Here is a 25,268-nt window from a genome sequence, read left to right on the forward strand (position 1 = left end):
AAAAAGAAAGAAAGAAAGAAAGAAAGAAAGAAAGAAAGAAAGAAAGAAAGAAAGAAAGAAAAGAAAGCAAAGCAAAGCAAAAAAAAGAAAAGAAAAAGTGTTCTAAGTAGAGCAGAACTGAGAATGTGGCTGGAGCCGGGGCGAAGGCCCCATGGCGGGCCGGGCTGGCCCAGCGCCTCTCACTCAAAGCGTTCTCGACCCGGGAGCTCCCAACCCTGACGGCAGGCTCGACGCTGCCGCAAACGGATTTTGCTTCTGCAGCATTTTGCCTGGGCTGGATCCCTCCTCCATCCCAGATGCCTCCTCTGGCCTCTGCTCCCCGCATTTATCCTTGGGAGGCACCCAACGGGTGCTAGTGCAGGCAGGGGCCAGAGGCTGGCTCCTGTCACTGCCCGCCACCGACTGGCAGAGGGAGGTGGGTGGCTTGATCAGGTCACCTGAGCCTCGGCGTTTGCTCCCAAAACCCAGGTTTGAGAACAAGGACCGCACCTCGTTAGACCGTTGAATACTAAATTTATTTTTTTACTAAGTTAGAGTCTCTCATTGCTCTCAAGGGGGCTTGTACACAGGATTGAGGGTGGATCTTTAGACATTCTTCCTCCTTGAGTCTGGAAAAATCTACCCAAAGCTCATACCCACCAGGCACAGAGCCAGCTGCATGTTTTGGGATCCAGCACAGTGCATGGTCCTGTGCGTTTCATTCATTAATACACACGGCAAGAATCATTCCAATGTCAGCCCGGTTCCATGAACGAGGTTCTCACACCCTCATTAATAAACACTCTCCGGCTGTCAGAAGACAGGGCCGTGAGAGGGCTCTCACCCTGCACAGGGGGAAGTGTCCGGCTTTCTCCCTCACCAGCGCACCAACCCATGACCCAGGTACCTCGCCCAGGTCGGGTGGCTTTGTTACAGCATTGGGACATCCTCGGAGGAAGGGAGTAGGAGTGGCAGTCAGGAGGGACACCTGCAGGCTGGGGGGGCGCCTCGGGAAGTCGCGATGGTGTGGCACGCCCCGCCCTCCACCCCGAGCCACTCCTAACTTCCACCGCTAACTTCCACCTTAAGGAATCCGAAGTCAGACGAATTCTGTGACTGAGCCATGAGTCGTCGGCGTCACTCCGCGCTTCATGGCCTTTCTGAATATTGATTGATTCATCCAACCAAGCAAAGGCGAGGAATTTAAAAAGTGAAATAGAAAGTGAAGGAAACCAGCACCCACGGGCGTCGGCATGGGCAGAGCCACCCTTGTCTATTCCAACATGGAGGGAGAGAGGGCGGAGGGGAATGAGGACGGAGGGACGGCTTAGAACACGCAACGGGGGGTCCTTAACAACACCCCACACTTGTTAACAAGAATAATCGCTGTTTGGGATGGTTCGTTTTTATTCTGCAGTCTCGTGCATTTCGGAGCTAGGAAAAAAAGTCTATCCCCTTCCGTCCCCTTTCACACAAGTCCGGTTTCAAGCAAAAAAAAAAAAAAAATTAAAAAAATTAAAATGCTGAGACAGAGTATTTTTCCCCCCGCTCTGGATGAACTGTTTCACAATAAGCTACCTGCTGGGGTCAGGAAACCGAGATGGAAGGCTTTCCACCCACGCAGAAAATCGCAAGTGGGGTTCGTGTCCGCGAGCTTTCAGCTTCCGCAGAGAAACAGTCACCCACACGCCGCGCCTTTGTGCCTGGTGTAGCTGTTATTTGCAACAGTCTCTCTCCTCTTTTTCCCCTTCCTCCCTCCCTCCTTCTCACTTAAACGATGCTACCAGCGTCCCCGGAGAAACAGCTGCCTGCCATGCCAACACGCCCCCTGAGGTGAGGAGGAGCGAAGAAAGGAGGAAAGGAAGGGAGGGGAAGGGAAGGGGGGAGTAGGAACGGGTTGCTCCTTCTGCCCCCCATAGGGAGCATATTTTCTTGACTGTTAGGTGTGCGATGATGCTCAAGAGGGAGGGGAATGGTCAAAATCAGAACAAACAGCCGGCGGAAGTAGGCGGCCCCTCCCCGGGAATGGCGATCGCACAGGGCGAAGGTTTATCCAAACACATGAGAAAAAGGGTTCGTGTTGGAAGAACTAGGGGGAAAGGAGCACTCGTTACTGGAAGGGGGATTTGTTTACAACGTCGTGTTGGCTCCCTGGTTTTTAATGCTGTTCTGGCCCCGGGTCCTGTAAACAGACCAGCTTTTCCGTTCTCTTGTGGTGCCAAAGGAGAGTCAAAGATGGACCAGACCAAGCCAGTGCCAGGATCCGGGGCAGATCATCTTTCAACATATCGAGCTGAAGTCATCTGTCACTGTTAGGTATGAAGAGTCACATACGAAGTAAAAGTTACAGCTTAGAAAGGGGACATCTAGATTGGTTTTCAATGCCTGTGATTATGCACAGTTTAAGTTTAATGAGAGGCAAGACCTTTGTCCAACCACCTGGAACCTAAGTCTTTATAAGAGTTTAGGACAGTGATCGATAGACGAATGGATAAAGAAGAGGTGGTGTACGATGGAATATTACTCAGCCATAAAAAAGAAAAATGAAATCTTGTCATCTGCAACAACATGGATGGACCTAGTGGGTGTTATGCTAAGTGACATAAGTCAGACAGAAAGACAAATACCATATGATTTCACTTGTATGTGGACTCTGAAAAAACAAAACAAAATGAATAAACAAAGCAGAAACAAAAACTGATAAATACAGAAAACAAATTAATGGTTGCTGGATGGGCAGGGGTTTGGAGGGAAGGGCGAAAAAGGGGAAAAATATAAAAATATAAAAATAGTCACAGAATATAAAGTACAGCACAGGGAACATAGTGAATAACATCATAATAACTCTATATGGTGCCGGGTGGGTACTAGACTTAGTGAGGACTTAATCATTCCATAAGGTTTATAAATGTCTCATCGCTATGTTGCGTGCCTGAAACTAATATAATAGCGTATGTCAACTGTAACTGGAAAATAATTTTAAAAAGAGTTTAGGGCAGGGGATAGAGGGGACCCCACAAGGACCAGCAAACCATGGGCATGACAGGTTTCCAAGCCGGCCGGAACCTCGAATACAGGCGACTTTGTGAAGAGAACAGCGATTTCTGCTCCGCTCTCCCTGTCTCCAAAACCCAGCTCTGAACTACCGCAAAAGGAGGAAGAAAAGGAGAAAAAGGAAAACAACTGGGGGAAAAACAAAATGAAACAAAAAAAACCTCTTCGACAGAACTCGATTACCTGGACTACAAGGTGATCGGCACCGGATAGCACACAAAAGCCGAAAGGCAGGTCCCAGGACGGGTCGACTCAAGACTTAATATTTGCCTTTCACTGAGCAAACTAATAAATCCCCTAGAGTTTTAGCCACGCAGAGCTCCCAGTTTTTATTTATTGGTCAACACTGCAGGCGGGTTTTTTTTTTTTTTCCCCTCCCAGTCACCCTGGGCAAATAGTAGCCACTCCGCCCGCCTGTCATCAGCCCGTATGTCTGTTTGCATTCTCCGTTAACAAACCCATGTTCGGTGCAACTGACAACGAGTGCAAACAGCTTTGAAGTGTTCTTCGGTAATGGACTTCCTAGGACACCGCTGTCTGGGTCTCGTGCGGACGACAGCGGAGGGGGAAGGGACCGCTTGCTGGAGGACGGGCAGACGTCGCCAGTGCCAGGCGAGGCTCAGGACTTGACACACAGGAGGGACGTTACAGGGTCCTCAAGGCCAACCACGTCCCCATCCTCTCCCCTGTTAGAGAGGAGAAAACCGAGACCCAGAGGAAAAACTTGAGTGACTTACACATGACCTTGGAACGAACCGAAGCTAAGGCAGGACTAGAGTGCAGGCTTCCGGCGCCCTACCCCGCCCCCAAGCCCGGGCCTCTTTCCACACCCGGACGGAGATGGGCTCCCTCTGCCTGCTTTGTCTCCAAAGTAGAAGTAGAGGAAACCAGCTCCGCTTTCCAATAGCCTGGCATGAAAGAGTCTTATTGGGTCAAGGTCAGTGGCCATGTCCAAGGTCACCTTTATGCCCTTTAAATCACATTCTCCTAAGCAGAGAGACTTACTTCACCACCAGAACCTCCTATCTTCCTGTCAACACACGGGGTGCCGGGAACATCGGAAAGGGAGAAAAGTCTCCCCGTGGGTCAAGTTTCGATGCCATGGAAAACTCTCAGAGGGAAACTTGAACAAAGTCTTGGGGCAGGAGAGCACTACCTCGGGGTGCTCACCATGAAACTCAAGCAAGATCGCTGCTCATGTGGATGAAGTACTGTTGTTACGCTGTGCCTTGCGCAATGGCTGACACAATATTCTCATAGGAAACAAAAAAAGGGCAAATCTTTAGGTCAAGTATGGATGTCAGAGCTAGAAGAGCTTGGGGGATATGGGTCCTGAGTCCTTCATTTTACATGGAAGGAACCACGATGAAAGACTTTCTGGCGCAAAAACTCAGGTCTCCTTGTCTCCTCCCTCTGTGCTGCTTTTTTTCGACATAAGACGCACTACCAAGATCCAGAAATAATAGACTGGTAGTATGTGCTAGGGAGAGAGCAAAATGCAGCGGCTCGAAAATCTCATTAAGAAATTGACATTCACGGCCACTTGGCAGCCCACGATTGCTCTTCGAAAGTCTACAGCTTCCTCATCAGGTTGAGTCCCACTCAAACTCCTCTCACAGTCCTCTCCCACTCTGCCAAAAAGGCTGGTGTTGCAAAGGGGATTCCTGCGTCAGAGGTAGATCTAGGTAAGAGTGATGCTTTAGACAGCTTCGTTCTAGGATTCTGGGATTCGGTGTGGATGAGAAGATAAATAAAAAAGAGAGAGAGAGAAAGAAACAGATTGTTACTTTTGGCACAACTGTGGAGCTTCTGGAACCAATGACCCTATGTGCAACATAAATGAAGGAAATATCTGAAAAGGGTTCATCTTTTTAAAAAGAGAAATGCTAATTCCTTCCACGGCGGTGAGACAGTGAGAGTCAGAATAGGGGCAAAGACCCAGGTGCATTGGGACGGGGGGAAACGGCGTCTCAACCTTTGCGCATGAGTCACGTGAGAGAATAGTTTCTAGATGTTCGCGTGCTCATCTCCACCCTAGCGTGCAGTGACCCCTCCGTGGCCACACGAGACGAGGGGGATCAGCCGAAGCCTCGGGTTTTAGCTCTGCAGACACAGCCGTCTCTCAGCAGAAGAGTCGGTGGCCCGACGCCCTGGCAAGCAGCAACGGCGTTAGTGTGGCACGAATCCCGAAAGCCTGGCTTTGACGAACCTGAGAAGAACCTGTAATTTGCCGTCAGATTGTTCCCACTTGTCATGAGCACAGAACCGGGCTGGCACCGCCTTCCTCTCCTCCACACCCGCCCCCGCCGCCACCATGGCTGTCTGCTCCCTCCTCCGGGATCGGGTCAGTGTCTGCAAAGGTGGGAGTGAGCCCGGAGGTCCCAGTCAACAGTATCTGAGTTCAACTCAAAGGTTATCTAGGAGACTTCAGAGAGAAGGTACACACTTGGGCTCAATTTACATGCCCTTGATATTTTAAAGGATCCTGTAGTTCAAAGGAATTTCAGAAAGTCCTCGAGCCAACTCCTTTGCTCTCTAGGCAACATAATCGCAAAGATTTTAGCTCACAGTCTCTCTAATTTTCTTCTTGACTCATTATTCTACCTAGTACCTGCATGCCTCCCTCTCTCTGTCTCTCTCACACACACATACATCATAGTCTATTTTCTGCTGTTCCCAGTGGCTGTGTTTTTCTTTCTTAATGAACTGTTTTGTTTTTTAATAAGAAAGGTTAGCTGGCTTCACCTTCTTAAGTAGGACTGTCTTGGAGAAGGACCCCTGATATCTAGAACGCCTGTCCACAGAAAGCTTCTGGAAAAAAAGTAGTCTCAGCTGGTTCTTTATCCTCAGGTTTTTATTCAACATTATGCAACCCTATCACCCTGGAAACGACTGATTTTGCCGACTGGTGGCTGATCCAATGGCGTCCATCTCCAGGCTGCTCAGTGGCCAACAGTGTGACCAGACAAAAGGGTTCTGGATGGCAACTGGCCAAACCAACCAAGAGCACCAGCCGGTACAGGCGGCGAAGTAGAAGCAGAGTCCGGGTCATCGAGTCGCCCAGTGTTGCAGTTTGTCCAGGACGGCCCCATGGTTTAGCACTGGAAATCCTGCAGCCTGGGAATCCCTTCGGTCCTAGGTAGACTAGAACAGCCTCAGCTCATCGCCACAGCGGAATTCTGGAATCGGGAGCAGTGGATCCTGCTGGAAAGCGGACGATCGAGATGACCTCGGTATGACAGTCCTGCTCTCCATGGAAACCATCGATCGCAACTGGGTATCTCGATGGACTTGGGCTTCTTGGAAAGGCCTAGCTGGACAGCTGCCGGGTAGAGCGTGTCCTGTCTGCGTTAGCTCCATGGAAGTTGGACTGACCCAGCATCTACGGAGGGAATGTAAGGGGGTCTCAGTTCCTCGAAACCCAAAGGAATCTAACACGACGAGTCTGTCTGCACATCGAGGAAGGACGGTGAAAGCCCACAAACCACCTCACGTCCCAGTAGCACGAAGCCTCCTCCAGAGGCTCCCCTGGCTCGCTTCGTGGTGAACCTGAGATGCCAAGGACCCCACTGCTCCACCAAGGAGACACCGAAGTCACTCAGCGGTCACACAAACACCGTCTACAATGCAGGGGAAAAATATATATATATATATATATATATATATATATATATATATATATATATATAAATTTAATTCTTTTTACAAAGGCAAGTCATCCAGTCGCTCTGGAAATTGAAAACACAAACATCTTTGGCTCTGCATTTGGGCTGGATTGTGATCATTACCTGGGACAGGTTTTCAGCCAGGTGTGTGGCAGCTACCGAGTAAATGAAACAAACAGGACTCATGTCTCGAGGGGCCCGGTCTGTTGTCAGGGGTGTGTGTGTGTGTGTGTGTGTGATCAGCACACACTGGAGGATGAGGGTCCTCAACCACCTCCGGTAGTTGGCTAGTCGACAAGGAAGCCCCGAGTTCTGGTGTGGACCCCAACTGCCACCTGAGAGGAGAGGAGACAGCCTTCACACTGACTGCACATCTGTGCCGGCCGCGGACAGCCGGAACGACACACGGCGTTCGTCTCCTGCCCCTCCGGACGTACGCCCGCGTGTGATCCCAAATGAGACGGCTGAGCGCGGAGGACACTGGCCGTCACCATCCAGCCCTCCCGCTGAAGCCCCCGCCAACGTCTCTGACGACGGCCTGAAGAGCTTCTGCACCGACGTGCTTCAGTCTCCCCAAGCCGCTTGCACAGCCACACACACACACACACGCACGCACGCACGCACGCACTTCTGTAGAAGGAGCAGGAACAGAAATCAAGAGCCCGTTTGGCCTAAGTGTAGTTAACTATTCACTCTGTATCCGGCTGGAAGATAATGGAGCAAACAACGGCTGCTGGGTCCAAAGGCGGAGCAGGCGGGGCGGTGGGGGACATGCAAAGGGTGTGGGAGAAGGCCCCCGGCTTCCGGGGGTGGGGGGAGGAGAGGGGAGTCTTCAGGGTGGGCAGCCGCAGAGGAAACGTTTTCCACCACACGGGAGGTACAGACGTCTCCTTCGACTGCGGGTCACTCCAGTGATGTGTCTCCCAGCCCACGCGGGTCGAGATGCAGACCATCCCTCGCTGTGAAGGCCTTTGCTTTTTCCTTAAACATCTTCTCAAATCCAGAACCTTCTTTATTCTCCAAAGTAAGAGTTCTTGATCAAATCCAGAGCTTTTGCCTCTTAAGAGATGGTCCCATCTTAGCCAGGTGCTTCAGGTGGGGGTCCTGGGGGGCATATATTGGCTCCCCGAAGTGTCCTGCTGGAGAGTATAAGTGAGAAAGGGCACTTTGCTACGTTCTCCACTCTCGGCCTGTGGATCAAAAAAACAACAAGAGAGTGAGATTCTGGCTTCTGCTCATCCAACAGGTGTCTCTCAGCAACGACCCTCACTTTATCGTCTCTGGTCCATAATGTTCTAGCTACTGAAAAGCACACACACTCCCCTAAAAGCAGGATTTTATTTAAGGACCAAAAAAATAAATAAATAAAAAGTGCTAGTTGTGTGCCTCAGGGCTCCCTGTATACCGAATCATCGCCAGGAGCCCTTCACACAAATCTCACCCACAGCTAATTTTTCCAAAATATCACTGAAGAGAGCCAGCCCAGAGGAAATGAAAGTTTCTGTTTCTCGGCATGTCACTGTTACGTCTGTGAGATGTGAGGCGGGGGGCACGGAGGCGTCAGATCACCCACTTCACAGAGGGGAAACTGAGGCACGGAGATGCCGACGTTCTCGGTATAGGATGACCAGGGTCTGGTGCCTAGTCCTGACGCTCGCTTCTGATGGCTCTTCTCTCTGCCGTTACGAGTCCCCACGACCCAGAGTGGATAGGGGTCCCTCGGGGGGGCCAGACCCCATGGTTTCACGCACTCCTCTTTCCCTGATGCTGATGACAAATAGCCGAAGACGGAGCGGGACGCGCCCTTCGACCCTTGCTTCCCAGCATCCTGGCACAACCCCCGTTTCTGAGTGACAAACATCTTCAGCGCCGCTAAATGCCCTCGGAGGGATGCCCTCATTTTAAAACTGATGAGGGCCATCGATGCGGGCAAGGGGCCTCGGCACGGGTCCTGTTAACCAAGGCATCACGCGCGAGGTCACTTTCTGGGTCTCTGATCCCAGTGAGGACAATCAACCCACAAGGTATGGTGTGGACGGCTGCAAACCCGTGCGCTCACCGGGACCCGGGACCCTACTGGGTTAGATGCTGTGGATGCGGACGTAAGCCAGACGGGCAAACCCGGCCCTCGGGCCTTCACAGGTGGGTAGCACTGGCCGAGCAGGACGCTGGAAGGACAGCGCTATCGGGGGGAAATACACTGAGGGTTTTGGGGGGCCGACGAGCCCCGCGAGGGACGTGGCTCAGCCTGGTGCGAGGCTGCTCTTCTCCCTGCGGGCTTTGGCTAGCCCCTGGCTGCCGCGACACCCAGACAGGCGGGTGCTACTTGTCAGAGACGCGAGGGTGTCACAGTGAGGCCCCGGGGGAGACTGAGTGGGGAGATGGCTCGAGACAGTCAGTCCTCTGCGGGGGACCTTCAAAAGGGGAGCGAGTCTGCATGTTAGTGTCGCCCACCCCCGAAACCAGCCCGTGTGCCTCTGCAGAGGCGCTCTGGCACCCCGGGTGGCTCTCTGATTGGTGGCCAAGAGAGGAATCACACGTCTTCGCCTGGGACTTGCCCAGGCGGTGCCCGGGCCCACCGGAAACGCTTTCTCATTTGGACCCGAGAACACCCTGAACACCCCAAAGTTCTGCTAAAGTTTCTCTGGCTTCTCTTCCCGTCCTGAACCGCAGCCCTCTGCGCTGGCTCAGACAGGGCCGGGAGAAGCCTTTCCCCAGAGGACGCACACAGCTAGCAAATTAACTGGCAGCTCCCCCCTCCCCGCCACCCCCCACCCCTGGGTGAATCACACAAGGACTTCCTTCTTGTTGCCCAGCAACCGCATGCACTTGGCAGTGGGACATTAAACACACAGGGGAATGTTGGGAGGCAATTGCAAAATAAAATAAAAAGCAAAACATACAACACCCCAGACTCATCCCAGCATGGCCGACCCAGCCAAGGGGGGCGGGGGCGAGGACAAGGGCCTCAGCAGAGCAAAGGAAAACGAGGCTAGCACAGGACTGGCTTAGGCAGAGCCGAACACTCCCTCCCTCCCCCCATCGAATTCTTCTGGGTGTCGCACTTGTGTTTGGCCAAAGGCACGCCTCTATTAGCCTAGGGACAGGCAACAGGGCACGGGGATTAGCAGGCACCTAGAGAGCTGAAAGATTAGCTAGAAACCCCCAGAAGGTTTATGCACTTTGCTGCAGGGACTAAAGTATCTGCTGTTCGCATTTGTCCATCGCAGACCAATCCCCAGGTTAAGTCACTCGGCCACCTCTGGGGCAGGATGCCCCTTCCCCCGGCCCCTTTCCCCTCGAATGTTTTTTGTGCCCGTTGCTATGACCACTGCGAGCTGATTAGACGCATCTCCCAACACACTGCTTTGCCCTTCAGACCCTGCCTCTCGCCTCTTTGAAACCTCCTGGGACAGAAGTGAGATGTGTGTTACGTTCTACGTTTGGAAGAAAAGCTGGGGACAAAGAAAGGAAGAACAGTAGCGAGGGGCTCCCTGTGGTAGGCTGAATATCAGCCCCCAAAGAAAGCCACCTCCTCGTCCCTGCTACCTGGAATGGTACCCAGAACGTGAACACATGAAGGCTCTGAAGGTCCTGGCTTTCCCGGGTGGGTCTCCAATGTAACCCCAGGAGATCTTGTAAGAGAAAGATCTGACCCAGGAGAGGTAGTAAGAGACGTGATCGTGGAAGCGAGAAACTGGGGTAGTTCAAGGAAAAGGGTCTGGAGGCCAGGAGAGCAGGTGGCTTCCGGAAGCTGGGCAAGGCCAGGAAGTGGATTCTTCCCTAGAGCTTCCACCGGGAGCCAGCTCTGCAGATAACCTTGGCTTTGACCCGGCGACATTGGCCTCCAGGACGAGAAGAGAATAAGTGTGTGCTGCGCTCAGCCATCAAATCTGTGGTAACTTTTCAGCAGCACTAGGAGACTAATCTTAGTCACTCGGGGCACACCCCGTCTCAAGGTAGGGTGTCAACAGGGGGTACAGGTAGCAGTGGAAGGGAGCTGGTCAGAAGGGGCGGGCTTAGAAAGGTCTCCCACACACCCTACGGGCTCAGGGGGTCAGCTCTCGGAGAGCAGCTGAGGCAAGCAGCAGCCCAGGCTTTGCAGCGGCTCTCAGAGTAACACCATTGGTGACTGTAACTTGGCCCGGTGGCTTAATCTTTGAGAGCCTTCCGTTCTTCATGTGCAAAATAGAGATGATATTATTACCTGTCTTGCAAAGTGTTTAGGATTAAATGAGGCTCCGCATGAAAAAAAAAAAAAAAAAGTGCATGGCACATGGCAGATGCCAAATAAATGACAGATCTTAGGAGGATTAAGGCATGCGCCTATGGACAGATGCTGTGAGTTATCTACTCCCATGTTTGTTCTCCTCTTTCAACTTAGGAATAGAACTCTGATTTTTGGCTGGCATTTTGTGGCCCGGAATAAAAAGACTACGTTTCCCAGCCTCCCTTGCAGCTAGCTATGGCCGCAGGGCTAAGGTCTGGCAGAAGAGATGTAGGCAAAGAGAAGAAGCGTCCTTCTGGGGAGGCTGTTCAAAAGGTGCTGAAAGAAGCCCAACTGTTACCTGTCTGTCTTTACTACTTTCTGCCTTCAATGAGGACGTGATGGCTGATGCTCCAGCAGCTACTTCGGACTATGAGGGAGCCATGCACAAAGATGCTCTATCAAGAAGAAAGAAGCCTGGGTCCCTGTTAACTCCAGAACTGCCACATGAGCCTTGGATGGCCCTTCTCTGGATTTCTGTTATATGAGAGAATGCTTTTGTGTCTTAGTCATTAAGTCACTGTTGGTTGAGTGTTTTTTAATAACCATAATGGATACAAGGTCTCACAGATCTAGAAAGACAGGATTCTGAATCAATCTAGAGTAGTGTGTCTCACAGCATAGCTCTAGACCGACAGCTTTCGGAGCTAGCACCTGGGAACTTCTTAGAAAGGCAAATTCTCGGGCCCCACCCTAAACTTACTGAACCTCAAACCCTGGGAGTGGGGGTCCAGCAATCTGTGTTTTCACAAGTCTTCCAGGGGATCCTGGTGCACGCTCCAGTATGAGAACCACCACGCTAGAGCAAGCTTTCTCTACTCTGGCCCTGGTGACAGTTGGAGTTGGATTATTTTTTTGAGGGGGGGGGTGGGGTGGATAGGGAGTGCTATTTTATGCATTGTGAGACTTTTAGCAGCATCCTTGACCTCTACCCACTAGATGCCAGTAGTAACCTGCCCCCGGCCGTGTGACCATCAGAGAGGTCTCAGACATTGGCATATGTCTAAGGTGGGGGTGGGGGGATGCCAAGATGGCTCCCAGTTAAGCAACACTGTCTCCGATGAGTGGTTTGTCCTTGACCTTGGCAGCGTATAACAATCACTTGGGAAGCTTGACGAAATTCCCAAACGTAGGCCTCACCCCAACCTGGTTAACTCAGAACCTACTAGGGCAGGCAGCACAAGGCAGCAGTTAAAACCTTCCAGATGATTCCCAGAGTGCACACCGCAGAGGGCCAGCAGGCTGGCCGCAGGGAGCGCTCTGAGCCGGGGAAGGTGGTAACACACCTGCATCCTGACTCTGGGAAACCTACCAGACGCTCCCAAGCAGAAACAGTAACAAGCATGACTCGGGCGGGCTTGGGAACGAACCCTGAGCTGCTGGACGGGGTGACTAGATGGGCCGGGATTCCTGCTGGCTGTGTCACCTCGTTTCCCATCAGAACAGGGTGGACACCTTTCGGTGTCTCCCATGAATAACCACACAAAGCCTCAGTTTCCTCCCCTAATAAACAGAGCTCCCAAGGAGCCGGCTCCCACGAGGTGCTATAAACATTAGCTCATTCAACGAAAAGAACTGTCTTAATAAAGTCGGCGATACGGCAGTGGGCCCTGTTTAGAAAAGGGAACATAAATTCTCCTTCCAACTGGTAAACTCCCCAAGGCATTGAAACCAAAACTCCTCCCACAAGGATGGACTCTTTGCAAGGAGATCTTTCCCATATGTTTAATGTAGCCTGAAAATGAGCTTGGCTAAGGGGTCCGTCACCAGGCTGCAGCACAAAGGAAAGAAAGGATTAAATGAGGAACCGGGGACACTGGAGAGACAGGGAGAGCGGAGCGGGCTGGAGGCTCCCGGGAGAGAAAGACGAAGCCGGTGTGAATTCTCTCTGCTGCCGGGAGCGCCGCTTCCCTTCATTATTTCATTCCGGGCCTGCCCTGCTGCAGCGCTGAGCCCAGCCTTTCCTTGTTTCCCTGGGTCCACATCAGTGGGTCCAGGATGTCACTGGAACGGTCTTTGCGGCACCGGGACGAACTGGCCTCCCTGCCCCGGCCTCCTTCGGCCCCGCCTGGCTAGCCCAGACGGGAAGATGAGGCCCAGGTGTGAGTCCGTAACCCGCACGGAGAAAGCCGGCTCCCAGGGGGCCTCCGAGAGGCTGCGCGGTGGGGAGGAGCCTGCCAGCATGCTCCGCCCCTTCCCAGGGGTTCTGCCTTCGGCTCTGCCCTTCCTCGTAAGGCAGCTACTGGCACGAGGCAAAAGAAATCCTGCTGCCCTTGACCAGCGTTACCCGAGAGGCAAGGGACCCGGGTCCCTTTTCTGTCCCTGGGGACTTTTGCTCCTGTGCGAGTTAGTCCGAAGACCGTAGGACTTCGCTGCTGGCACCGGCCATTCCCAAGGCTCCCGCCTTCCTTTCCAACACGACCGCCCTTCCCCGCGGTCAGAATAGATCTCCCACTCCACCGAGACCCCTGGGTTCCCTCCAGCCTGTAAACCCCGTGCGTAAATGTCCTGACTCGCTGCAAATGTGCTAAAAAATAAACCTTAAAAAGCTTCCCGATGCTGTTCTGTTTGCGCGGTGTTTTCTCTCTGCTCCTGTGTCCAGCGGCCAGTGCATGATGTCCAGCATCCTGACGGCCCAGAAGAAATCGGAGGTGGCCGAGAGCGCACTGCCTAGGGCGGGCGGGGAGGACCGTGCTCGCCCGTTGGTCCGTCAGCTCTCGCCCTGCAAAGGTGGGACCTTATTCTTCCCCTTTATTCTTCCTGCGCCGCCCACACCCCGCTGCTTCCACTCCTGTAGGTGAGACTTCCCTGGAGTTGATTCCGTGCAAAGCAGAAAGCCTCCAAAAGACTGCCAAGGAGCATGCCTGAGAGGCCCAGAGGATGAGCCTTCGGGCTGTGTCTTCTCCGAGCGCCCACCCCATCTCTCCCTGAAATTTCTTATACCAACTGCCTTTGCCACATAGAGCCAAGGACGAAATGACGCCGAGCACCCCTTCTACATGAGATGTTAAATGGCCACCTGCAGGGACATCTTGGGAGCTGGACCGGCCGGAACAAGGGTGTGGAGATCGTGATTTGTCAAGGCCACAACCCTCCCCCCCCTGCCCCCCGGGGCTCGTGGCCTCTGATCCACAGAAAGGTAATTGCCAACGGCAGCCTTGTGCACACACAGCCCCACACACGCCCTTCCCAACATGCACGCACCTGAGGGTCCAGGACTCTTTGCACAAGGTGACGCCTGCTCCCTTTGATGCCGGCCGGATGTGTTCCCATTGGGCGAAAACCAGACCTCAATAAAACCCGGCATTATCAAGGGGCCGGCGGTTTGCGATTGCGCCCGCCTGTTATCTCCGAGGGCCTGGGTGGGGCCGCTTTGCGGTTCTCGCCTGGAAAGCATTACCTTCCAGGTGGATCAAAGACCCTTCCGCATCGGGGACCTGGATCCCTCCGCAGCCGTGGAGCGTTCCTAAAGATGGACTTTAAAGATAACAGGGACCCCAGTCCCAGACTTCCTCTGCCCTCTCCTTATCACGCGACACGTCCCTCAGGGGCCACCTAACGGCCAGTCGCAAGTTAGCCCATTTAACACTGGAAACGAGGGACTGGCCCCAGCGAGGGGGCAGAGAGACACCTGGAGACCAGGCAGGAGCTCTGCTCCCCCCTGTCAATCGCGCCAGGGAGGAGGGTCCCCGAGAGGAAGGCACTTCGCTCTTTCCTCAGGAGGCGTCAACGATGGGTCCCCCACCCCTGGTCCCTAAAGCCCCTTGTCTACGGCCCACTGTCTACCCAGATGTCCGAGGGCCAGCACTGAGCCCGCGTGAGGACACAGGGGAACCTCTGAGCGGGCTGGATCTGGAGGGCTGGGAAGGACTGTCTATCCTGTGGGGGAGAAAGGGCACAGGCCACCGAGGGCTGGGGGTGCTGGCGGCCTCCGAGGACACCCGGAGGTTTCTCGGCCCCGCGCGGGTCTGACACCAGTCCGCTGGGGTCGTGCTGCAGCATCCGGGTACCTAGCTTAGTGTCTGGCCCTGAAGAGGCACGAGGATGAATGAATGAATGAATGAATGAATGAACGCACGCATGCACGCACGCATGCACGAACCAACGAGCAGGTGAATCACCAGCCACAAAGGCCGGTTATCTCACAAGTGTGGGAGGGGCATGGGACGCTCACTCCTACCAACAGAAAACACTGCGGGTCACACACGTCCCTGGGGACACCTTCGCTTCGCCCTGCGGAGTCAGACGAGGCCGCCGGCGCCGGGGGGCGGGGCGGACAGCCGTCCCCACTCCGCCGTCCACCCCGACACGCTGCAGCCTCGGTAAGCAGGAGGCGTCGTTCTTGCTGCAGCTCCCTGCAGCACGGTCTCTAGTCAACAAGTGCGGGCATCCCGGGAAGGAAGGACGGCTCGCCGCCGCCCTGGTCACTGCCCGCTACGGACCACACCCAGGAGGAGGGGCGACATCTCTCACCTTCCTTAGCTGCCCTTCCTTTTTCTAATCACTGGCATTGTTGCCCGCATTCAGATGAGCCCTCACCTCGCCCGGTTCCTTCTGGGCTCCCTCAAGCGCCCCCAACGCGTCTGGAGCCCAGGTGCGGGGGCGGGGGGTGGCGGCGACGGCCGCGAGCAGGTGGCCACGCCCGCTCCGGAAGGGGCCCCAGCGTGAACCGGCCGGGGCGCCGCCGTCAGAACCGGGGCGACGCTCGAGAGTCCGACAGGGCCCAGCAGAACCGGCACCCCAGCTCTGCTGCCATGTCGCACCGAAACGCCCAGGCGTCCTCCGCCTTCAGCGCCAGGGCCTTTCCCCTGCCTCTCTCATCCTCCCAGCCGCGCCCTCTGGTCTTTAAACCCCCAGCTCGCCCGCCTCTATCCCACGCTCCTTAGAGACACTGCATCTTGAAGAGCCAGAGCAGGCCAGCTCACGAGAAAGGGCGCTCACGGGGGCTCTGTCTGGTCTGTCTGGCCCCGGCCCCTGCACAGCCCGGACGGCACGTGGCACGGGCGCCAAGGTGACGAGGGGAGCTGGGCCTTGCACCCTCCCGCTGCAATGAGGCCATACTGTTCCTCAAGGCTGCAGCTGGGCGCGGAGGCCCCGGGAGGTCAGGCGGCCAGTTTACAGGACAGGCCACCCACACAGCACATCAGGACGGCTGGCCGGTTCCCGGGGCCAGCGGGGCTCTGGCCCTTGGCTCTGACTCAGAATCCTCCACCATATGGCCTCCCTCGGGAGGATGAGAGGAGGAAAAGAAGCAAGAAAGAGCCCCGCCTCCCTCTGGATGCCCAGGGACTGTCCTGGGCATCCGGGAGGGGCGGCTAGCACCGTGCCCAGCAGGTGTCCAGCAGTGAAATGGGCCACTTGGATAGCAGCATGCCTGCCATGAGATCCCGCTCTGCAGCCCCCGCCTTTCCTGGGTTTGATCTGCACTTCAAACACCCTGAACCCTGGGTTACTCACACTTTTCTAATTAAAGACCCAAACTGGATTTTCATGTTTGCAGAGAGAGCTTTGACCAAAAGTGTAGGCAGTGGAGCAAAACAGGAAGAGAAGGACCTCTGTTGTTCTGGTTCTTTCTCCCTGCCCCCCCACCCCCACCCAGCCTTCCCTCTAAAAGTACACAGTTGGGGTGGGGGGGGTGCGGGTTGTGTGTTGCAAACAAAATCTTGGCAGCCTTGGCCTCTAAGTCCCCTGGAGCCTGCTTGTGTTCTGTTGAAAGCTCGTCTCTTTTCTTTGGTCCCACAGACACCAACCGCAGTCCAGGTCGGTCCGGGCGGGAGTGGGCTGGGGGCGGAGGGGAGCTGGGTTGAGTCTCTGGGAAAAGAGAAGAAAGCGGCAAAGAACAGATTCTCTGGCACGGCTGCCAAGACAGGAGCCCCAAAGAATGCCTGGGCGTGCTGGGGCTTGCCGGGAACCAGAGCCCCGGCTGGCAGGAGGAGGGTGGACAGCGGAACCAGAATTCAAAGGGGCAGTAGAAGGAGGGGCCTCAGGGGAGGAGAGAGGGAGGTTTCGGTGAATCATATAAATTAAAGACAGAGAGGATGTCATGCCACCTTCACTTCCTTCCTCTCCTAATGGGAATTATCTCATTAGCCCCGAGCTTCCTAGAGGGCTAACGTCCAATGATTCCTGCGATGGAGATTTCAATCCGCAGGCCCCCGTGGGACCTGACCTGGGAGGGGCTCTTAAAGGGACAATAGCCGAAAGACGCGGTTCAAGCTACTTAACACCAAACACTTCCTCCGGGAGTATTGCACGCCCCTCTCCTCCACTTCCAGTGAGAGGAATTTACTGGGAGAACATAGTCACGGATACGGTGACGGACTCTACAATGGCACCCCCATCCCCCCGAAAGAGAAGATAGTCACAATGTAAATGTCACCTGACGTGGCAGAAAGAATTAAGGACCTTAATACGGGGAGGTCACCTTGGATTATCTAGACGGGCCCCAAATGCAATCACATGTGTCCTTGTAAGAGGGAGGAACAGGGAGGCGTGACTCAGAAGTCGAGCCCAGAGCGGTGCAGCCACGAGCCATGGGATGCCGACGGCTTCCAGAAGCCGCGCGAGGCAGGGGACGGCTCTTGTCCAGAGCCTCCGAAGGAACCAGCCCTGTCGGGGCGGAAGGCAAGTTGCAGTTCAGACTTCCGGTCTCGAGGACCGGCTGAGAATCGGCTCATGCTATTTTAAATCGAGTTGGTGGCAACCTGTCACAGCAGCCTGGGAAACTAGCACAGACATGAACAATGTTTTTGTTTTTAAGGATTGTCACCAGAGCCTTATTTCACAGCAGCAGAAGGAAACATTAGAAAAATTCAAAGAACTGCTAAAAAAATAAATAACTATGTCATCGTCCTATAACGAAACACTAAACAACCATGAAAATGTTGTTAAATGTTATTTAATAATAAAGGATTACCATCTTATAACTGAGTGTGGATCTTTGATATTTTCCTCGCCTTTTTACAAAGTTCTCTAATGACGAGCATCTGGTAATTACTCCTGTCATCGGGTAAGGCACGTGTTTATTGGCAGGGTGGCGTGAGGGTTAAGGACGGTTTGATACCTTTCCACAAATAAGAGAAGCAGGAACTGGGGACGATTTTTAGTGGAGACACAGCTCAGACGGAGAACCCGGGGCTGGCAGCCTCCTGGGCCCTGCGGATGTCACGTGTCCCGGCGAAAGGGCTGGACCAGTCGGATCTCCGCCTACAGCTTCCTTTCGCCGCCTTCTCTGCGTCTGCTCCCCTTTCTCTTCTCTTATAAGCTCTTGTCATCAGGTCCCAATGACATCTGCAAAGACCCTTTTTCTAAATAAGCCCCATCCTGAGGTTCTAGGTAGACATGAATGGAGGGGGCGAGGGCCCCTGCAGACACTCTGGTGGGGCCAGACCCCTTTCTCAGTCCACACGATCATCAATTCACTGCAGATGGCTCTATTTTTTTTCCCTCCGAGTCTCAGCGACGTTGCAAGGTCTTCCTTGATCGTTCCAGGTCTCAGGGGTCAATCCCTCTCAGAAGCATCCAGAGGCAGAGGAAGTCAGTCTCCTTAAATGAAGGACCCTCCCGACCGTGAGGGTTGCCGATGTTGGACTGGGTGGCCTTAGGAGAGATCAGCTTTTCCGTGGTTGAAAGGTTCAGGTGGAAAGCACCCGTCTGGAAAGACCAGGTGGGATGCGGAATGAGGTGGTCCCAAAGAGCCAGGCCTGACGAGAGCGAGGACTGCACCCAATCCTCACGGCACAGGGCTGGGCTTAGAAGAGGCACGAAGGAGACGAGATGCTTCCCGCCCCATCGGGGAAGCTCCCTGAAATCCCAGCATTCCTCCTTCCAATGAATGCACGGAATGCTACCGAGCAAAATAAACTAGGGGTCAGGCCATTCGGATCTTCAGCGACAGTCTGTCGAAAACCTCCTTGGTTTACGGCTCCGTGGGGTGCAATCCGACACTCCCATGTGCCCCTCTCCTCTTTGATGGCAAGAAGGTGACAAACCAGGACAGATCACGTGGCAGGCGACACCTAAATCAGCACCCCGATGATGATCGTGTGGACTGAGAAAGGGGTCTGGCCCCACCAGAGTGTCCACAGGGGCCATTGGAGGGTCCCTCGGGAAAACCCAAGAGACGAGGGCCTCCGATCGATCTTTGCTCCTGCCCAGTTCACAAGGACAGGGAGAGAAGCCATCCTGCGCAGCCGCCCCCCCGGGCGGGCTGGCTGTTCGTGCTGGAGCCCAGACAAAGCACACCCACCAGGCCGTGATTTATCAGCTGTGGGAGGCCCGAGAAGCTCTTAAGCCACAGGTGGGTGCCCGTAAAGCCACCCTCCCGGAGGAGCGCAGACCCCGGCCCCGCTTTGCTGCTAATCACCATAAGCAGCCCGGTGCCTCAGCCCCGACCTGGGTGGCCCTCGCCACTCCCAAAGCCTTGTCACGTGCTCGGTGATCTCAGCTGGCCCCACACCAACCCTGTCAAGGAGGCGGGACAGGTGTTGTTATTCCCACTTTGCGGATGGGGAGACTGCTGGGGTGGTTCGAGGACTTGCTCGGGGCCGCCCAGGGAGCACACGTCCCAGCTGCTCATCCAGCTGCTCCTTCCGTGGGCCAGGCCGGCAAAGGGCATCTGACCGTCCCCTCCGTACTGCTCGAGGACTTCAGGGCGGTGCAGGGGCGGCAGCGAGCGCCGGGGGCCGGCTCTGCCCTGCTGCACGCAGGGAGGCGGCGACTCCCACCTCTTCCTGTTCGGCCGGCCTTCACCTCGGCCCGGCAGCCGGTGGGAGGGCACGGACTGGGCGGGGGCCGGCACGGCCTGCGCCCACGCTGGGCTTTCCCCCAGACGCGGTGAAGCGTGCTTTTCTGAGATCCAGGGGGAGAAGTTGCCCCTTGTGTACTTTTCCAGGCATGGAGGAAGAAGAAGAGAGAGCAGAGTTTTTCTGATGTGAACGCCGAGCTCACCTCGGCAAGCCCTGGCCTTCCCGCCCCGCCCCGCGGAGGTGCTCCGAGCTGGGCCTCTGTTTCGCTAAGCGGCTGGGTGACCGCTAGGGCAGCACAGAGCCAGAACGCTGCCCTCCTCAGGAGTTAATGATCCTCAGGTCAGGGACGTCCGTGGGACGCGGCAGAGTCCCCTTCCGATGGGAGCCCTGGACCTGGAGGTCCTCACTGCAGATCCGATCAAGCCCCAGAACCCAGAGCTCTCTGCAGGTGGCTCCCGCAGGGCAGGGCGGACAGGACCGGCCCGTCCAGGGCCCACGCCCAGATTCGGGCTGACCTTGCAGCTCCAGTGTCCCCTTCCTCCTCCGCTGTGGCGTCCGCATTGGCGAGGGATGCTCTGGGAGACACCGGACCACTGAGGCCACCATGAGCTCTGCTGCATTGTCGGGGTGAGGCCGGAGAGTGGCCACGAGCAGGGGAGCAGCTCGTGCGCCAGCCGTGAGCAGCCAGGCCGCCTCCGGCGATCCGGGCCGGCGTCCGGTTCCCATGACACTCTTACTGGCAGCGTTAATAACTAACCACGTCCCAGACAGGTGCTGGCGGCCCGGCCTTAGGAGTTCTCGTCCAGGGCTGAGAGTGAGTCACTTCCCTTTCGCAGTTTGCGAGCAGGCTGAGTCACCGAGGCGGCCCTTCCACACGGGCTCTCAGCCGTCGCCAAGCAGGGTTCATGTCACCCCTTCGACCACCTATTCTCCGGGTCGGCTGGGCCCTGTGGCACTGACCTCAGGGTCTGGACCCCACCGCAGCCCGTGACCTGGCCTCTGCCCCGCCCCCCTTTCATGCCACTCCCTCCACTGGGACAGTAACTCACACTGTCCCATGAGGAACCTGGAGAGATGTCCGAGGGGACGGGGGTTAGGTCAGCGTCGCCTTTGACCGTTACCTTGAACGGGGCTCTCACGTCTTCCCAAGACCCCGTTTGGACACCAAGAAGACTAGACGTAGAAAGTTCCAGAACTGCTGAGCCAAGCTGAGCCACAGGACAGAACTGTGAAGTCGGCTTCCCTACTCGAGGGCAGGACGGAGGCTGGCGGTGGCTGTAAACCACGTCCCGTGGCTGCCAGCACGTGTCCTGTGTCAGCTGGGAGGCAGCACCAGCCACCGAGGCCAGGACACTGGCACCAGGCTCCTGCGCTGGCTCTGGACGCAGCTCTCGGGACGAGTCGCTTGAGTGGACATTAAATGAACACCATCTGGGGAAAGCTCCCCGGGCGCCTCCGCGGAGAGCCCTTCTGTCCTCTCTCTCGTGGTCTTGCTTGTAATATTTTGCTCTTTTAAGAGACAGATGAAGAAAGAGAAACCATAAAAATAAAATAAAAAATCAGGGGAAAAAAAGTCACCGAAAGGGTTCGGGGATTTACTTTTTTTTTTAATCTCAGAAAGTCCCTCTTGCTACCTGGTTTCTAAAACAGACGATAAACACAGACGACATCAGGCTGGATAAGGCCAGCCGTCCCCCGCCAGGGGCTCCCAGCAGGTGCGAGGCTGACAGGTTGAGAAAAGATGACACTGTTTCTATCCTTAGAGGATGAAAACCGAGGAGGAGCAGTGACAGCAGAGGCTGAGCGCGGGGTGTGGCAGGAAACCTGACACCCTGCCAGCTGGTGGCCCTTCAGGTGAACTCCGGGCTCATCTAGATGGGGTGACACGGAGCCCCAGCCCCACCAGCTCTGTTTGTGCCCCGTCTCTGGGGGCGCCCCACTGCATGGCGCCCCGGAACTCGGGAAAGCCGGGGCTTCGGCTGTGTTAGCTCCATGGAGCCCCCCGGACTTTCCGAACTGAGGTCTAAACCTGCTCGCAGTGGCTGTGGCTTTGGCTGGACCCCTGCCGGGCCTGGGGGCCTTTCCCTGCCACGCACACACGCCTCCCACATCGCGGCTGAGGCGGCGGCCAGCCACGCTGCGTCGATAATACTGCGGGCGCAGATGCCGGGAGGGGGAGACTCCAGTCCCGGGGGCTGGCGTGAGAGACCAAGTGAGTCACGACGCCCGCCTGGTGACCATGATGTCCCAGGGTGAAGTGGGAGGCCTGGGGACGGAGCCTGCTGCTGCAGAGACACAAGCCACGGTGACTCACATTTGGACCCGCGGGGAAGTTCCGTCTGTGAGTCCTCTGAATAGCTCTGCTCCCGTCCCCTGGGTGAGGTCACCCCCACTGCCACTCAGAACTGGGACTGCCTTCTTTCTCCCACAGCCCCGGCTGGCTCTCCACTCTCAATTATGGTCATGGCAGAAGTCATCGTTCGAGCCACAGCACCCCTGCCCTGCCCACCGCACACATGATGGATGGCTCTGAGGGAAAGAGTGTGTCCTCCCCGGGAGTCAGATTTTTCCTCTGTAAAAACAGTTCTTCCTCCTGATGATCTCACGCCTCTGGGAACCTTTGGGGCTGCGAACTGCGGCCATGCCGGCTGCAACTGTGGCTAGGGTGTCCCGGCCAGGCGGCCACCATCGCGCGCCACGCCCCAGGGCCACCGGTCTGGGAGTAAACGAGTGCGAGGCGCTGGGTGGGAGGGAGTCCGCGGCGGGGTCGGGGCCGGGAGCTTGGCGGAGTCATCCAGAAAGACACTCAAGCTCGGGAGGAGCACGCAGGCCGACTCCGCTCCGCCCATCATCCCCCCTCCCGGCACCTCCCATGGGGCGCGTTTCTAATCGGCAACGGGTGGGAAGGGGTCTTGGCCTCCACATGCGTGAGTGACAGAGACGTCCCCCAAAGACAGGCACTACGTGTGCCCTAAGGGGCTCTGTTCTCAGCACACTGGCCATCGCAGGACATTTGCCAGTGACCGCCAAGACCAGGTTGTCATGGCCGTAACCTAAGAAAGACACTGCTTCCGATATGAGCACTGGAACACCTTTACCTGCTTCACCTGGATGGTCACTGTGACCGCAGGACAGGACAGACAACAGAGGAATGATGACATTGCTGCGGCTGTCAGGCCCCATGCTCCTGGAGGGAACGGGATGGTGAGTGGACGGCAGGGAGGGACCACGATGCGGGGCCTTGAGAGGCATCGGCCACTCTGCAGTGTGATGACGTCATCGAATGTCCTTTAAGAGCGGCCGGGACCCCTCGCTGCCCTAACACCATTAGACCAGAAAAGCGGGGATTTCTGGTCTCTCTCCTCGTGTACTTTTCCCCATTCCCTTTATTCTTCCTCTTTCACTTCTATTCTTTGCCGCGGAGCCTGCGGCCTGCCCGCGTGACCGCTGGTGGCTTTGCAGGCAGGAAGGAGGACAATGGCCCTCATATTAAGCCACGATCCCCGTGCAAGAGGCTATCCTAAGTGAGGCGGTCACAGCGGTTGAGATTCAGCCACCAAGAAGTTTCATCACGATTATCAGCTCGTTGCCCCATAAAGGTCATTCTACTGCCGTCCGTCCGCGCATGGGCAGGAGAGGGGCAGCCGCCTTCAACGCGCCCCCCTGCGCCCCGCCCTCAGCTGCTCCGTCCTCTCGGCTTCCGTACCAACCCCTAGCAGGTCAGACCACAGCACGCGATGCTCAAATCCTGCTGTCCAGTTCCCTTGGCAGGCGAGCCTGACCCCCCCACCCCACCCCAGCTCTCCCCGGGCTGGGCCTCATCCCCGGTGCTCGGCTCCCCCAGTCAGCTCCAACCTCACCAACACTCACTCTTGTCCTCAAACACACGCCAGGGTCGCTGCTGCCTCGGCCGCGGGGCAGCTGCCCCCTCCGCAGAAAGCTGCCCCCCCAGACATTGGAGGGGCTCGCTCACCTCCTTCCAGCCTGAGCTCGACGTCAGCTGCCCGGTGAGACACCCGCCCTGCTCCGCGCCGCTGCCCGGGCTCCGTCCCGGCCCTGCTCCACGCTGCCGCCCGCGCTCCGCTCCCCGCCCGGCGCACCTGAGCCGCCTGGCCCGCCCGTTTTCACTTTTCCCCACGACGCCATCACCTTCTCATGGACCGGATCCCTCGCTTACTCCCCACTTTGTCATTGCCCTCTTCCACCCCCACCCCGACCCCCAAGGCAAGAGCAGGATCGTTTCCTCTGCCCGGAAGGGTCCTGGCACATGGCAGGCACCCAGTGACTCTGTCAGATGAACGAACGACTGAACGAATGAGGGTGTCCCGGCCATTCGGATGTGCACGGGGTCACCTGGAGGCGGGGGGAGTGGGCTGGCTAGGCGCAGGGCGTTGTTTTCTGGTCGTGTTCTGAAGGGCAGGGCCCACGATGTGCCTGGAAATCCCCCTGGAGTCACTCATTCACGCCGTCTCCCGCCCCCACCCCCGCCCCCACCCCGTCTCACAGCCTGCCAGTCACCCCGACCCAGACAGCAGCAGCGTGAGAATGATTTCAGCTGCTGACTCCGCTGTCCAGGCCCATCCTCCCACCAGGTAAACCGCACCACTGTCTGAGCACCGAGTCCGCACGGGACCCCAAGAGGAGCCCTGAAGAGTGACGGGGAGAAGGAAACACGCAGGTAACAAATAAGAAGCCCGGGTCCCGGCCACGCCCACTCCCAGGCCCGGCCCTGTGGAGGCGAAGTCTGCGCTGCAGGCGAAGGCGTGGCCGGTGCCAGGGGCCCCGCGGCTGGGGGTGGGCGGGGCTGGCGACCCCCGCGGAGGGTGCGGTGGGTACAGAGGCAGGGTGGGCTCTGTGCCAGTGCCGGAGGCGGGGTGCAAGGCGAGGGAGCTGGGCTGAGAGGGTGCAGATCCGAGTGGGAAGTGGCGGGTGACGAGCCTGGCCGCCCAGTGAGAGGCGGCTGCTGAGAGGGGAAACGCCGGGTTCGCGCGCTCGCAGCCGAGGGTCACGTGACGCATACGGAGTTTAAGCAGGAGGCTTAGGAGAAACTCACAGCGTTCCAGATGGCCCTACGATCCCTTTTAATTCCGCCATCAGCAGCACTTTGGGAAAGAAAGACTGCCATCCCACAGGCCGGAGTCCCTAGCGGGTATCCCAGCTTAGGCTCCCCAAGTCAAGGCCGGGGTGGTGGCCTGGCACGAGAGAAGAGAAGGCCAGATCAGGAAACGCGGTGGGGTAACTGGCGGGGCTCCATGTCCTGGCAGCGTGAACCCCACCAGCCACCTTCCTTCTCAGCGATCCGCGTGGAATAAGACCGTCCAGGAGGCAAACCAGCAGACCGGGCATCCGCGGCGACCCGGGTGTTCCACCTGCGTTACCTCGTTTCACTCACCATCTTCCGGAAGGCTTAGTGGTTTACCCAGCGTCATCTCCGGACCGAGGGGAAAAAGCAAAAACCAAGCAACACGAAGTGGACTGTATGCCTAGCACGCCCCAGGCGCTGTGCTGGGCGCGGAACCCTGCGCATCCTCTCACTCCGAGCCACACCACGGCGGG

The 25,268-nt window shown here is 56.4% G+C and overlaps 1 long non-coding RNA gene across 3 annotated transcripts in view; it reads right to left on the minus strand.

Annotated features, from left to right (window-relative positions):
- Positions 1-25,268, minus strand: part of LOC107510272 — a 166,502-nt gene that overhangs the window by 25,876 nt on the left and 115,358 nt on the right. Inside the window, exons 3-5 of one of the 3 annotated variants that reach the window (XR_004951646.1) lie at positions 6,822-7,888; positions 4,039-6,653; positions 2,604-3,719 (exon numbers count right to left, since the gene is read on the minus strand). This is a non-coding gene — a long non-coding RNA (uncharacterized LOC107510272). Of the gene's footprint in view, positions 1-2,603; positions 3,720-4,038; positions 6,654-6,709; positions 7,889-25,268 lie in introns of those variants that run through there. The other 2 variants (XR_004951645.1, XR_001596756.2) reach the window with 2 other exon arrangements.

Source organism: Rousettus aegyptiacus, unplaced genomic scaffold (assembly GCF_014176215.1).
Source record: "Rousettus aegyptiacus isolate mRouAeg1 unplaced genomic scaffold, mRouAeg1.p scaffold_m13_p_6, whole genome shotgun sequence".
Lineage (NCBI taxonomy): Eukaryota > Metazoa > Chordata > Mammalia > Chiroptera > Pteropodidae > Rousettus > Rousettus aegyptiacus.